This window comes from Melopsittacus undulatus, chromosome 5, assembly GCF_012275295.1.
Source record: "Melopsittacus undulatus isolate bMelUnd1 chromosome 5, bMelUnd1.mat.Z, whole genome shotgun sequence".
In the NCBI taxonomy this organism is placed as follows: domain Eukaryota; kingdom Metazoa; phylum Chordata; class Aves; order Psittaciformes; family Psittaculidae; genus Melopsittacus; species Melopsittacus undulatus.
In genome coordinates, this window is record NC_047531.1 from 86,767,575 (window position 1) to 86,782,312 (window position 14,738).

General features: G+C 39.2%; 1 protein-coding gene across 9 annotated transcripts in view; it reads right to left on the minus strand.

Annotated features, from left to right (window-relative positions):
• LOC101876724 (caldesmon) overlaps positions 1-14,738 on the minus strand; it is a 185,170-nt gene that overhangs the window by 98,312 nt on the left and 72,120 nt on the right. For 7 of the 9 annotated variants that reach the window (XM_031048120.2, XM_031048114.2, XM_031048116.2 and 4 more), the window contains one exon: positions 10,887-10,978. The exons of the other annotated variants lie outside the window; for them this stretch is intronic. The gene's annotated coding sequence lies outside the window, so the exon portion shown is untranslated. Of the gene's footprint in view, positions 1-10,886; positions 10,979-14,738 lie in introns of those variants that run through there. 9 annotated transcript variants of the gene reach the window in all.

Below are 14,738 nucleotides of genomic sequence, written 5' to 3' on the forward strand. Positions count from 1 at the left end.
TTTCTGGGGGGAACAGTGCCTCAGACAATGTCTGTGTGGTCCAGAAAAGAAAATGTTTCCTTTTCCTTCAAAAAATAAATGGAAAAAAAATTGAACAAATCTCTGAACCATGCATTGTGTGCTACCTTTCCCTAAGTCCCCTTTCATAAGGATCCAAAACCCCTGTGGGGTCTCCTCCAGCCGCCCTTGTTGCCATGTACGGTCCACCCAGCTCAGAATGAGACACAGAGCACACAGGGCTGGTCACAGTCTAAATTCCAGACACCAAAGGCATATGGAGAAAATGTTTTCCAGTCAACCCACAGAACGGGTCTTTGTACACAAGGTATGTGTACAAAGCATTGGCCAAAACCAGACAGACAAAGGTGGACAATTTCCAGTCTCTTTGTAAATGGTCTACATAGGAAAGCAGCCTATATATACTATGCAAATAATACTTTATAACTCAGTCACCTCATCCTTAGTTATGGCCTAGCTGGAAAAAAAATGTTGAACTCAGCCTTCAAATGCTATGCCTTCTTCAAAATGAAGAAAGCAGAAATAATTGCACTTATGACTGGCATGTGTGCACTGAGGCCTCCTGATAGTGGACGCTTCACAATTCACCACATCTGATAGCTTTACAGGAGTGGAGTATAACTAGAGAGACCACCTCTGCAAAGATACCCTATTAAATATGTGGAAAAGAGCATTAGGAAGGCAAGGGAACAGAGGCAAGAATGGTAAAAGAGGTCTGAAAAAAATGAAGTAGACTCTGGAAACGATGTACGGAGAAGGATCAAACTAAAATCACAGACCATAATGCTTGCAGACTTGGAGGACTTTTACAATCCATTTCCCAGATAAAAATACTAAAAATAGCTTGCACCCTTAAGATGAACAAAGACAATAAAAGCCAAGTAAACTAGCCAGATTTTTCACTGCTTACCTGGACCAAGTAAAACCTTTACAACTTGTAAATACTGACAAGTGTCACCTCAGATATTATTAAAGGATTCCCTAAATATAAAAGGTTGGTGTGCAGTTACATTTTTGCCCCTTTGCTTTTCCAGTATTGAAAGTAATTGAAAACAGAAGACATGCTTCTTGATGTAGCCTAACATTCAGGAACAGAAAGTATGAACGTTAGATATACAGCTGACACTGCACTTCAAGTTTGCACTCGCACCCATATACCTTCACATGAAGCATGAACACTTAAAGTCACATAAAATACCTGTGCAATATACACTAGAACACTTATTAAGTGATACTACTTTCAAGACACTGCAAATAACAATCCACATATAGATGGCACCAGCTCTTCTCCTGGCCCACAGTGTGGAAGAAGACACAAACTCATAAGGTATTTCTTTCAAATAAAATGGTGTCACAAATGACATTACAAAAATTCTGCCCAAAGCAAATAATATGTACAGGGAATACTTATGATTGCACATATCAGAAACAGATCTGTTTACTTAGTATCTTTACTACTGCTTTAATCCATACTATTTTGGTATTTACATTAAAAAGGCGACAGAAATATCTTTAGAGATGACTAAGCAGTTTCTTGATTTCTATTAAGTACCAAAAAGCAGTTCTGCCAATTTATTAATATTGAAGTTTCTACAACTTAATATGAACTTGGTTCCAAGAACTACATGGGTCTCCTTAAACTATGTGTAGCAAGAAGTCAACACTGTGCCAGCTGGCAGATTAAGCAAGCCATCAAAGTAGGCTCCTACTGAATTTAAAGGATTGTTTTTCATCTTTTCTCTCTCTACTTCTTTACATCCAGATGTATTATTTAGGGAATTTTTTCCAGTCCCAGTAAGAAAAGTGAAAGAAATGCCCTTGGCACTTAATGAGTTTCTCCTCTGATGTGGTCTCCTGCTGCAATTGGAATTTATTCCATTACTGTGTAGCTTGCAATGGTCCCAAAATACCTCTGACTATATGAAAAGACAGGGAAAACGTGTTTGGGATAGGTATGGTTCTTCATTCAAAAGCAGGGACAGGCTGGGTTGATTGATTTTTAGTGGACAATTTCATTCAGACCATCATTATTGTGGTATGCCACCCCACAATTTATGCCCTGAAGCCCCTTGTGCAGGAGACCAGCAGAGGACACTAGGATTAGGATTAAGAACAAGGAGCAGGCTGGCAGAGAAGCTTGTTTCTCTGCAGTCCCTGCAGGATGTCATCAATGAAAAAAAAAGGCCTGTGTTAAAACACTGTGCCTTCACAGAACAGAGGCCATCAGGCATATCATTTTTCCTTCAGAGGTTCAAATCAGAGTTGTATCTAATGTCTGTGGACATTTCAGACTGACCGGAGCTGCAGCCACCAGAAGGAGAAGCATTGGCTTTTGAAATGCCTGGAAAATAATTTAATAAAAGTGGAAATAGAAATAAAAACACCACTTAGGCCTCCCTCAGTATTTCAGTTCCTGGGCAGTAAAATCAGTTCAGTCCCATAAACTTGCTACTGAACTAGAAAACAAAGAGGCCTTAAAACCAAGTATAGGCACATAGCCAAAGGCTTGAGACAGACAGCTCTGTAGCTTGACCATGACTCAGAGCATCTTCTTCCTGAGGAGTGAGAAGCCCATCCAGGCTCCCTCTCAGGCCCTGTCTGGTCCCACAAGGCAAGCAGATCTCTTATTCCCAGGCAGACTCCACAACCATCTTAGCTCATGGAACAACTGCAAGATTTGGCTCAAACAGAGTTTACTTTGCCAAAATTGTTCAGGGGGTTACGAGCTTTCCCTGCCCCCTTCTTATGGGGCAGTTTAACTTTTAATTGTATAAAGCTAAAGTGTCAAAACTATATTTCACATGTATTCTTTGTTTCTAATACCCATTATCTGTAATGGGACTCCCTTGCTTGGCTAGCAGTCAGGATTCATTAGACATTTTATGATGATTCTTTCTGTTGTGCAGATATATGATGAATCTCAGATGTTTAAATAGCATATAACAGTGCTCCATTGACCTTGCTCAGTACAGTTGGAAGGAAAGAAAGGTAATTTTACTCAAAGAAATGTTAAAAATGTGTCTAACACTACAGCACAGATGCAGAGGATAAAGAAACTCCAGAGAGATTAAAATATTTTAGATTAATTTGGAAGAAGGCCACATTGTATAAAGCATGGTTAGTTGGGCCTTTCCAATTCCATGCCATACAAACAAACCCATTTAAACTGCATTCGTTAGAAAGAATGTTTTAAAGAAAAAAAATCCCCCCAAGCAGTTGTAACTCAAATGACCTCCAGTTCTGTATTCTCTTCTTACGGCCTAAAGAACAAGCATATGTACAATATATTCTAGCCAGAGCTGGTGCAGTTGCTGCATGATTCATACTGCTCGAAAATTAAGTCATTTAAGTAAAGGGATTCTGGCTCCCTCAAGCAAGGTTTTAAAACTGAAGCAAGGCTAGGTCTGGTTGGTTTTGTGGTTGGTTTTCAAGCTGGCTTTCATACTATGGACAAGACCACTGCTTACAGCATGGGGCTGGGCGGAAGGAAGAAAAAGAAAAAAATGGAAAGAAAGAGACTAAAAAAAATTAAGAAAAAGAGAGAAAAATAGAACAATCTGTACCATTAAAACAGCTATACAGGGACTAACCTAATGTTCAGTGTACCACTGCCTGGCAGAGGCAAGTTTTTGATGTTTACTCATTTTCAAGGTCAAATTTTGCTGCTTTTACTCACACAGAATGGAGGTTTTGCCTTCTAAAGAGACAAGTCACAGAGTGTGGTACTAAATAACCTTAAAAAGTAAAAGGTTGCTGACCCTTATGAGTTAATTGAGACACAAAGGAATATGAGGGTAGCAGTGAGCCATCAAGAAGGATAAAAGCGTGAAACACAGTCATTATGCATGGCTAGCATCTACAAAACAGAAGGCATTTTAAGTAAAGGTACTTTCCTTATCATAAACCATAAATCCTGGAGCAACTTAACATGAGGAATATCCTCTTCTCTGCCATGTGAATGAAGACAGTTCTCCAGTGATCCCAGGCTTCCTTAAGTTCTTGAAATGGTACTCAAGTATTTGACCATAACTCTGCACATATTTTTCTCCCCTTGGGGAATGTGAGGCAGTGAACCCAGACGAGGACAACATATCGCCTGTTCTCTCCCAGATACCCAAAGGAGACAACATAATTTCACCATTGAATATAACCATCTTGGAGGGGAATATGGCATCTTGACCGAAGTTTAGAATACAAAATGAGGAAAAATGTCTTTTTCATTGAAAGTATTGTACTTTCAAAGAACAAAAAGCCCAATTTAAGTTCTGGAATTTGAGGTCTAGCATCCTTCTCTTATGGAAGTTATTATGAGATGTTCTGAATATGGTATTGCAAGAGGCTATGATGGTTCTGACATCATGGCCATAAAATTCATTTGTGATGATGGGCTCTGCAGCTATCATACACTTGATAACACATCATTTGCTTGCTACAATGCTGCTGGTTTAAGTTTTCCATGTGACCTTTTTCTTCTTGATGGTTACTGCACATTACAGTTAAACGTTCTTCAGCATCTCCTGCACATTTTTACTTTGTCTGCATCTATAGCCTGCCATGTGCTCCCATATTCAGCCTGGTTGCATGAATGGAATGGATATATTAAGCTCTCTTTGGAGATACTCAAGTTTTGCACAGATATAACCAAAACCAGAAAACTGGATTTTTACATCAACAAAAAATCAGTTCAGAATGTAGAGCTTCTTGTGGTTGAGTTTTGTGCATCGAATGTCATGTATGAACCTTTGTTTGTTGACATACCACTCTACACATTCATGAGAACAAGATGTTCTCTAGTCCCTTAGACTATCATGGCAAAGCATTTTAAATAAATACTTCACATAATTTCAGAAACAGATGCTAAATAGTAAAATTGCATGTTTGCATCAGAAACGACCAAGACCTATTTGTTAGTGCTTAAAAAATTCTGGTTTGTGCTTCATATTATCACCACCAGTGCATGAAAAATACAAAATCTGTTATATCTTAACCTTTCCTTTTGAACTCTATTTTTTACATTTACTCCAAGAAATGTATAGGTAGCAGTTAGTATTTTTCAGCAGTCTTACCTCTGCCCTTTTACTCATATGTCTGCTGCAATTCTATGTTCAAATATTTTTCTCATCTCTACCATCTCACACAGCAGCTTTTACAGTGGCTTCTCTGCTCCATGTAGAAAGATACACAGGATGTGTATGACAACTTCTGCCATGGCCAAAACATCATCAAGTCATTTTAACTTCCACCTGTCTGAAAAAAATCCCACAATCCAGTCCCAAAAAGTAACTCTTTTGAGATGCTTTCTTTTTCACTTTAGCATCAGAACTGGTAACCATTGACCCAAGAAAGCTTATAGCCTAGATTTTGAATGTCTTAGTAGTTCTAGCCTGAGTGCTGTTCCTTGTAATACTCCTAGTTAGACACTAATATACTAATAACATAACCCCATTCTTAAGATTGCCCTATTCCCAACCAATTCAAATGGAGTCTGTAATAAATTTTCAAATCTTACTGGCTCTTAGTCAAGTGGCAGAAGCATGATTAATGTGATTGCCTAATAAATCACATTGTTTCAGTTTAGTTAGATGCTACGACCAACTTTATGTTGCTTGAGATAGTGAGGAGATATGTTAAGGTCATATAGATTGACAGTGGGGATGCAGGTTACAGTAATATAAAGCTGCCCAAATGGCTTTGTTTAGAGCCATTTCAGTTTACAACTGGGCTTTATGAGCTCTGGTAACAAACAAACCCCCTGGTTGCTTCCATGCAAAGATCTTCAGGTGCATCAGCTCTGAGGATTTTATCCCCTAGGCTCCTTGCACCTTCTTCACTTGTGCACTCCACATGGTGTGGAAGCTGCACACAGCTACCTAGCACCAGAAATGACTCAAGAAGTGACTGCAGAGAGCTGGCTCTGGTGCCCCTTTGTCTGTCTCAGGACTAACCTGCTGACTCAGTGAAACTATACTCAGTTAACAGTGTTTGTTAGTTTGTAAGGAATAAAAATCCCTGAAGATTCTGGTAAGGAAAAAAAAAAATTGAATCAATTAATAAAAATAATTACTTAAATAGAATTTTACATTGAGATTTGTGATTTCTTTTTTGCAGCATTGCCACAGGTTTTGCTATTCAATGTTTTCTTTATACTTGTAAGGAAAATAGCACTTAGATTATCCTCAGTTTTAAGACAAGGCAAAAACATGACAGAGATTTGTCTTTTGGTGATAAAACTAGCAAAAACAGAACACTTATGATAATCTTGTCTTTGAAAAACATCAGTAAAAGCTCCCCAAGCTCCATGAATATGTTGCAGACTGCATATGTCACATAACTAAGGACTGTGATTTTTTTGCCTGAGGCTGCCACATTTAACAAAGGGAGACACTGCCTTCAACAAAAGATGCTATTTTAGTTATGTGCCCTTTTACCCTGTCAGAGAAACAGCTGGTATCATAAAGTCACAGCTAATTTGTATCATGTCTGCACTAACAGTCAGATTCAGTTTGTATCAAACTTTCAAAGTTGGACTTAATACCAGTTGATGGATGACAGCTTTTTTTGCCTCTCCCCTTCTCAAAACATATTTAAACATTGCCTCCCACATTAAAAAAAAAAACCCTAAATACAAATGGAATCTTTAACATGCTTCACACAAACAGAATATATTAAAATGTTTAAAACTCATAAATTTAAGATGTCCTAAAGAAGGTGAGAAATTTACAACAGCAGTTTTGAAGTTCTGTGACAAATAAATAGTGCTTTCAGACAGACATGTGGGTACCAAGTGCAATGGAAAACAAAATTTCTTGTAAGAAGAAAGCTAAGAAGCTCATAACTTGCCTCAGGTGATCTCTTGCAGTTTGGGGTATCTGTTCCCCTAAAAAAACTCAGTCTGCCTGCAGAGACTTTAAGGGCTTTTTCAAGGTCAGCACTCAACAACATAGGGAAGACCAATTTCACTTCCAAGGGACCTGTTTCTCATTTATGCTATTAAATGTCATCTATTTTAGTTTTAGCATCCCCAAAGCAGAATGCCTGAAGTGTGTAAAGGGACTTCAGTGAAAGTGAGAGTCAGGCCAAAGGCCCAACAGCACTTGTGTGAGAAAGAGCTACAAAGATCAGGCTCTTCTTGGAAACAGGCATGGTGGAACCTCCAGAGACTGGGAGTTCAAGCTCAGTTCAGATAAACATTAACAAATGCTGGTGCACTTCTGAGCACCTACACAACACCTGAGCCTACAACATTAGGTGGAGACAAGATGTTCCTTTCAGATTTCAGCTCCTTCCCACTTCCAGATGATCTAGGAGTATTTGACTGAGGCTTTCATGACGTGAAAGTGTCATCAAAATGTAATCAAGGGAAAGAGTCTTTTATTTTTTCTTAGTGCTAAGCAGTATAGTGATTATTAGTGCTCTAAACAGTTAGCCCCATTTATCAGAAAGAGATTGGTCTGCTCTGCAAATTTACATACACCAAGTGAACAGGGTCCCCGGAAAGTTCAAAGCATCAGTATCAGTAATGCAGTTTTAAAGTGACACAAGAGCTTATTGCAACAGGGCTGAGAAAGCGCAGTTGTCAATGAAGACTGAAGAATCCCAGCTCCCAGCTGTCTTTCCCTCAGCATACGCATTTCCTGCCTTAGAAGGTTAATATTGTGCAGAAGACAGAAAGATATAGCTTCTGCTGTGCCTAAGCTGTGCTTGGCACAGCTCTCTGACGGACTCCTTGCCAGTGAACAAAGCCAAAGCGCAGCATGCTCCTGCCACATCCTCTCCAGCAAACTGTGTCTGCTGTCTACCTACTGGGAAGATGCAGATAATCAGCTCCACTCCCTTCACTCTGAGCACAGCAGTGACTCTGCCCCTACATATGATCCTTGTGCTTGTTCAGATTTCTTTTTTTTCCAATGTTCTTTAGCCTCTGTCTGGCAAGACATGGTTTATTAGAAGCAGATTTCTCTTCAGCTCTTCAGTGTGTCAGTTTTACAGCTCCTAGGTGGTGTAATTCCTGGAGAATAAAAAATGTTCTTCATCCAAAAATTTGGACGACTCACAGCAGGTTTACTTGTTTTGGTTCACCCTTAAATGAAGCATAGGGGTGCTCCATTTAATGCTCTGGTTTTCTTTGTTTCAGCTGCCTGTTGGCTCCAAATTTCTTTCAAGTAATAAGATTTTACTTGCAAAAGATGACCACCCATTGGGGTCGGCAGCCAAAGACAACCTTACATTTTCATGGGGCTGTGAATTGCACCAGTAAGAGCTACACTAGGACTTCCCAGGCTTGATCCCCTGGTATTAAACTAAACAAAACTCCAAACAGTTGTCTTTAACACCTCTTCAGGAATGCAGCACAATGCAAAAAGCACCAGGTTCTCATCTCTCACACAAGAGCTGTTACCAGAAAATGCCCTGATTGCACATAGAGGTCACATGAAGTCCCTAAAGCTCCACCGAAACTCAGGCAAGCTTGACTGCTGCACTTGCACTTGCAAGCAGTAGAAAGAACAGACGAGAGAAGGAAGACCCTATGTTCATTTTGATTTAATTCATCAGAATAAAGCCATAGAAAAATGTCTTCAGAAACACTAAAGACATGGTTTCAGTCTTGAATATTTAAGAGAAAAGCTGATCAAAACAGTTCTCACAGAGTATTTCCTAATGGCAAACATCTTGACTTTTAACAAAATATACATTTCCTTTCAAGGAAGATAATCAGTCATCACTAGCCAGTGACTTTGAACCTGAACCTTATAGGGTATCACTTATTTCTTAAAACAATTTCTATAAGCATTTCTCAGATTGTCTTGTGAAGTTGGATTTGGCTGTACTTAAGAACTAACAGAAGACTTACAGCACTGTCATAATACTAAACTGTATCACTGTTTGTTATACTAAGATAAAGATATGTGCCTCGTTTCCAGTATTTACTGTGATAATGCTTGTTTCTTTATTGCTAACTGAATGTATTGGTCCACACCATTTGCTTTAATGATTTTCTAAAGGCAAATTTAGAAATGGCCTTTCTCCTGGTATTTTCATTCATGTCCCCTAAAGACCATCCTCTTACTTGGACAGCTTCACAGTGTGAAAGAGGAGGTTAGGTGTGGAAAGTGTTATCAGATTTTGCCTTTCCTCCCCTGCATGACAGAATTCTTCCACCACTTTGACAAGCACTGGGCAAGCACCATGGGAACTTCAGTATGAAACAGGTGACACTCAACTGTGTTCTACACTTGGAGTAGATGAATGAGTCCCTGAGGAATAGATTTACAGATGCCATTTATGCACCACAACAAGACACTAGCACCAGCTCAGAAATGCACTGGAGCACAGTCTTTTTTCAACACCACAGTTTGCATGCTCAGACATGTCTACAAATAGAACTCCAGTTGCTGAGCTGTAAGACAAACTCTGGAGGACAGTCACTGCTCTCTCTGAACACCCTATCCTAAGCATGGGGCAGAGCACTCGCGTTTCTGATCCCATTTGCTTTTGGGCAGTATGGCCTCTCTCTCCTTGGGTCAAATTTTAAATGAATTTACATAGCTCATAAATGCACCATGCAAGGAAACAATAGAGAACTTAAATTCAGTGATCTCACTGGGAGAAGTGTTTCACGAGAAGTTTTAGAACATTTAGGCTGGTTATGAAATCCTAACTTTGGAATATCAGTATTTCCTACAAACTGGATATCTCAGACTGTATATACCTTCAGCCTTAAATATTCTTCCTGCAAATGCTCAGAAGTAATGCAGAACTCCAAAATGGCAACCAGGGCAGAGAACAGCCTTAAACCATTATCAGCCCATTCAAGCACTTACACAAACCTTCTCAGAAGTGTAGGCAAAGTTAACAATTGTCCTCCCCAAGAACAATGACAAAACCAGTTAAAACGGGCACAGACCCAGCATTTCTGATGTGGGGGAGAAGGCTGCTGGAGATGGAAGGCAACGCAACCAGTGTTCAGCCTACTATCACATCTCTCTCCTCCACAATGCTCTTGGGAAAAAGAGGAGGAATGGAGGAAAGGTACAGGGGAGGTCCAGGCACACAGAAGAACATGGTCACTCATCAGTGAGAATTAGCAGATCACTGTATGCTGAAGTAACTGGAGATGATAGTATCTAAGGGAGTTGCCTTGACCCTGGTGCAATATTTCAAACCCCATCAGTCTGCTGTCATAGGCAATGCTTAAACTTAGAACCAGTTCTCAGTTTGTCTCCAGCCTGGAATTTCTGTATACTGAGGGACTAAAGTTTACATACATAATAAACACTTTCTTTAAATCGTTTATGAGCCCTTACTTGCTCTGGCAGTGAAAGAACATTTGTAAAAAATGTTTAAGTCTTACATGTAAATAGTCAGCAAACATGGCTACTTGGACTCTCTGACTCCTAAGAGCCTGCTTGCCCTAAAAAGATGACACAACAGGACAGAAACACACCAGCACATCAACTTAACACAAATAAATATGATTTAAGACTCCCACTGGAAGCAAAAAACTTGTTGAAATCCAGTAAAGAAATAAATCCAGCTATTAAAAGAATAGCCATACACCCACAAACTGATTACAAAAAAAGTCAAATACTTCGATCTAAAGATAAAATTCAAGATAATATCCTGTAACTTTACCACCAGTTCTGAAGAAAGTAAACTCTGGTGACAGTGGTCTCAGAGGAATAGGAATCAAGGGTATGACTTCATGGCTGTCCACTGATTTTCAGAGGGATTTGGGTCAGCCCACTAGAAGCAAGCAAGTACACAGGGGGCAAAAAAAGCCTCAATACAAAACCAAAAAAAACCTGATACAGGAAAACCTTTCTGAATACCACAGGCAAGGAAATCTGAGGTCTTTTGATCATACTCACAGGAAGGCAATCAGAGGAAATATCCCAAGCTTTTCAGTAACAAACCAGCTACTGAAGAATCCAGAGATGACTCCAGAAAATAAAGGTGATCACTGCACAGAAACAAAACATTTGGAACTTAATTTAGCAGTAGCATAATTATTGTGATTTTTTTTGTAAATTCTTCTTTAACAGCACTCCTAAAAGTTTTCTTGAAGTTTGGAAAAACCAGAAAAAAATTGCAAGACTCCAACGAAACTCCCATCAACATCTCTATAAATCACATTTTGACAAAGCAGACTTATTTCCCAAAGTTTGTCCACAAAGCCACTTACTAAAACCTCTGTAAGAAGTGAAGCCAATACACGTTAAGCTGAACATTCTCTTGTGATTAGCAAGCGATGAAGCAAAGCATCATCAGACCCATGGTGAGTTCTCAAAAGAGAGCAAGGTTTCTGGAGTACCACCCTAAGGATCTATACTGAGACCTGTAGTATTCAACATACTCATAAAAGTACTCTGTAAAAGGAAATGAACGGTGAGAAGACAAAGTCTGTAGATGACACAAAACCACTCATTATAACAATTATAATCATTATAATACAAAGAACTGGGGGAAGAGTACATAGTAATGAATTTCTATGGGCAGACTAAATTCAATATTCACAAGTTAAGGTACAGGGGCAAAAAAACAACCCCAATACATATATCTCTATGCATACAGTAATGAACTCTAAATGAGCCAACAACATTCAGCAAAAATATCTCAGCATCTGAGGAAAAGCTCTCTGAAAACATTGGCTGACGAGCCAGTGGTTGTCAAAATCGTATTAAGAATCAGTAGGGGAAAACCCAGGTTCTCTCTCAGTCACACATATAGGTGCATGTATACCTATGCTTCCACATTTCATGAAATTCTGCTTACTCTTTCTCAAGAAGATCTCTATAAAGGGATAACAATAATGACAAGAGCTATGGCACATTCCAGTCTAAGAATCTAAGAGTATGGTTCTTCCATACTCATCATAATCATAAGAGTATGGTTTGAAAAAGGTAAATGATTGAGGCAGGATATGAGAAAGGTCCCAAATGGATTTTGAACAGTAAATATTGCTTATTGTTGTACAAGTACTGTAACTCAAGAAGGAACAAAAAAATCATGGAGGATAGGGTTAGTTCAGATGTGACTTCAAGCTTAGAAAGTCCCAAAGCAAAGATTGCCAGATTCTGAGAAAGCACATAAAAGGAAAAGCCATTCCACACTCACAAGGTTTCACTTCATTTACTGTAAGTGGCTGCCTCAGTCAGAGATAGGATTCTAACCTAGATGGGCCCTTGTTCTGACCCAGCATGACAATTCTGTAAATGTCAATTCAGAGAAAGAGCAAATAAGCTGCCACCCTTATACAAAGACAGTACAACAGTTTGTGTGTGATCTAGTAGAAACTCATAATGGATACAGGAGGAACAGGTTTCATTGAAATGGGGAAGACTCTCTCTCCTTCAGCTACCACTTGGTGATATACACACCTACCAAAGTAAAGATAAAACCTGTAAGCTTTCTTTAGAGAGCCTCATACACTCCATACCCTTTAGACCCAAGTGCCTTCATACTGCCTTCATACTGCCTTCATACTGCCTTCATACTGCCTTCATACTGCCTTCATACTGCAAGGAACTTCCTGCTGCAAATAGATGGATTATTTAAAAATCACTGAAGTAGAATTACTGAAAATAGCACAATCATAGTGTGATCATACTCGCATTAATTTGAATTATTCACTAGAAGCTCAGACTTTTGAGGACTTTCATGGGGGCACTCGGTGTAAATGGCTATTCAAAAATCTCAAAAACAATTTTACAGCCTGGTCTCTAGGTTTTATAGACACCAGTCAGTGATTTACATTACTAAAGAGTCCGGGGTGCCCAAAACCAAGATTTTGATTTATCTGTTAGAAGTTTCTGTATTAGATTCAAAAGAGATCTCAATCTGCTTTTGATGCTTAGCTTTATTATGCATGTAGCACATTGCAAAAAGAGAGCAGTGTAAGAGGACATCTCTAATCATCAAGGTCTGAAAAGAGCAACCATGAACTCAAAGTGATCTTTCTCTCAGCTGCTTACACCAAGAACAGATTGGGATTTATCAGTCCACAGCTCTCCAACTCACAGATGGCATCAAAGCCCTTTCAGGTAACTGAATTAATGCAATTTTTTTCACTGATTAGAAAAGCTGACATTGCCCATTTCTATTGTTTAGCATGCCCCACTTGGCTCTCAGCAGGCATAGCTTCACAACCTTCAGATCGTGTATTAGGAGGATCCCGGGTCCGAAGGCCTTTTTCTGCTTCTGACCCTTTGCTCTTTCAGTCTTTTCAAGATTATACTTTTTTTAAATGGAGACAACTCCCAAAAGATTTTCCTTTTCTTTTCCACAGTCGCAAAGCCCTCTTCTGCTATTCTCCTTGCATTTGCTCTGCCCTAAACCAACATCTTTCTGAACTGAGCTCAATGTAATTTTTAATATCAATAAAATGACTGAAACATACTCTCACTATTTGCTACCCAAAAGAACTTCTATCACACCACAATGCCACCCCGAGCTGACTATGAAGGACTAAGAAGAGTTTAACAAACAGGAAATTTCCATACAACTTAACCATGAAGGAAGTTCAAGTCCAGGTCAAAAAACAGACTCCATAAATCTAAACCCTCCAATCCAAGAAACATCACCAGGCTTTGCACACATTTGGGGCTGTAATCTTCAGTGGTAAAATTGGCACAGCTTTTACTGATTCTTCAGTCCTTCAAATTCCCCTGACCATAAACACTGGGTTCATTTTCTGTTCTCATTCACACAATGGCATTAACAGCATTGCAGACCTAGGCACACAACCAGCACTGGACATTCAAACACACAGCAGAACTCAATTTCCAGCTTACACAGGTACTAGATCCTCAACAAATATGGGTCAGTACCCACTAAATGCAATTTTAGTAAAAGAAATGTTTTTATCAGATGTTCTTGAAAATGCTTCTATCAGAAGTACTTCATAGCTTAAAAATTAAGACTTTGTTATCTTGATTACAGAAACTATGGAAACCAAATCACATCCAAGGTCATTCAGAAGTTGACATTTTAATGTGTTTTATTAAAAGTATATGCTCATACACACACAAAGAAAAGCAAGGCTTCACTCCCATACACTGTTCAATGAATTCAGTTTCATTATACCAGGCAGCTTTGAATGAAAATAAAGTTATGGAGCCCAGTTACCAAAACTATGTGCTGCAAGTACTCCATTTTATCCAATAGCTCAACAGCGAGGATTGTGACAGGGTTCGGATCTTGTCTCTTTTCTTAGGGAGTTTAGCCTACATCTCCCAAAGGACACTCTAGCACGAGGATGCTCTTCCACATCCTTTCCTACCAAGTGCTGGTGCCAAGAGTGTAAGAAGAGCTATAACACACTAGACTAAAGGTCTGACTAGCCCTGTATTCTGTCTCTGGCAGTGGCCAATAGAAGATTTTTATGGTAGAAACAAGAGCAGGGAAAACATATAATGATGCTTCCCACAAATACTCTACAACACCTTGTGATTTCCAGAATGCCTGACAGGAAGATGGAATCTGTGTATTTACTGATCTCCATGGCAGCTTTTTTCCATTATTATTGCCAGTAGCTGCCAACACTCAGCAAAATCCCATAACAGAGAGTCCCACAACTTAATTATGTGCTATGTGAACATATAGTTTGCTTTGGGCAAGTAATTAAACCTTCATACTGACTCTAGGACTCAGCTATGTCACTTCCCAGCTGAAGGCATACTCACCTAACACACAGCTACATAGGAAATGTTCCTCATTGCATC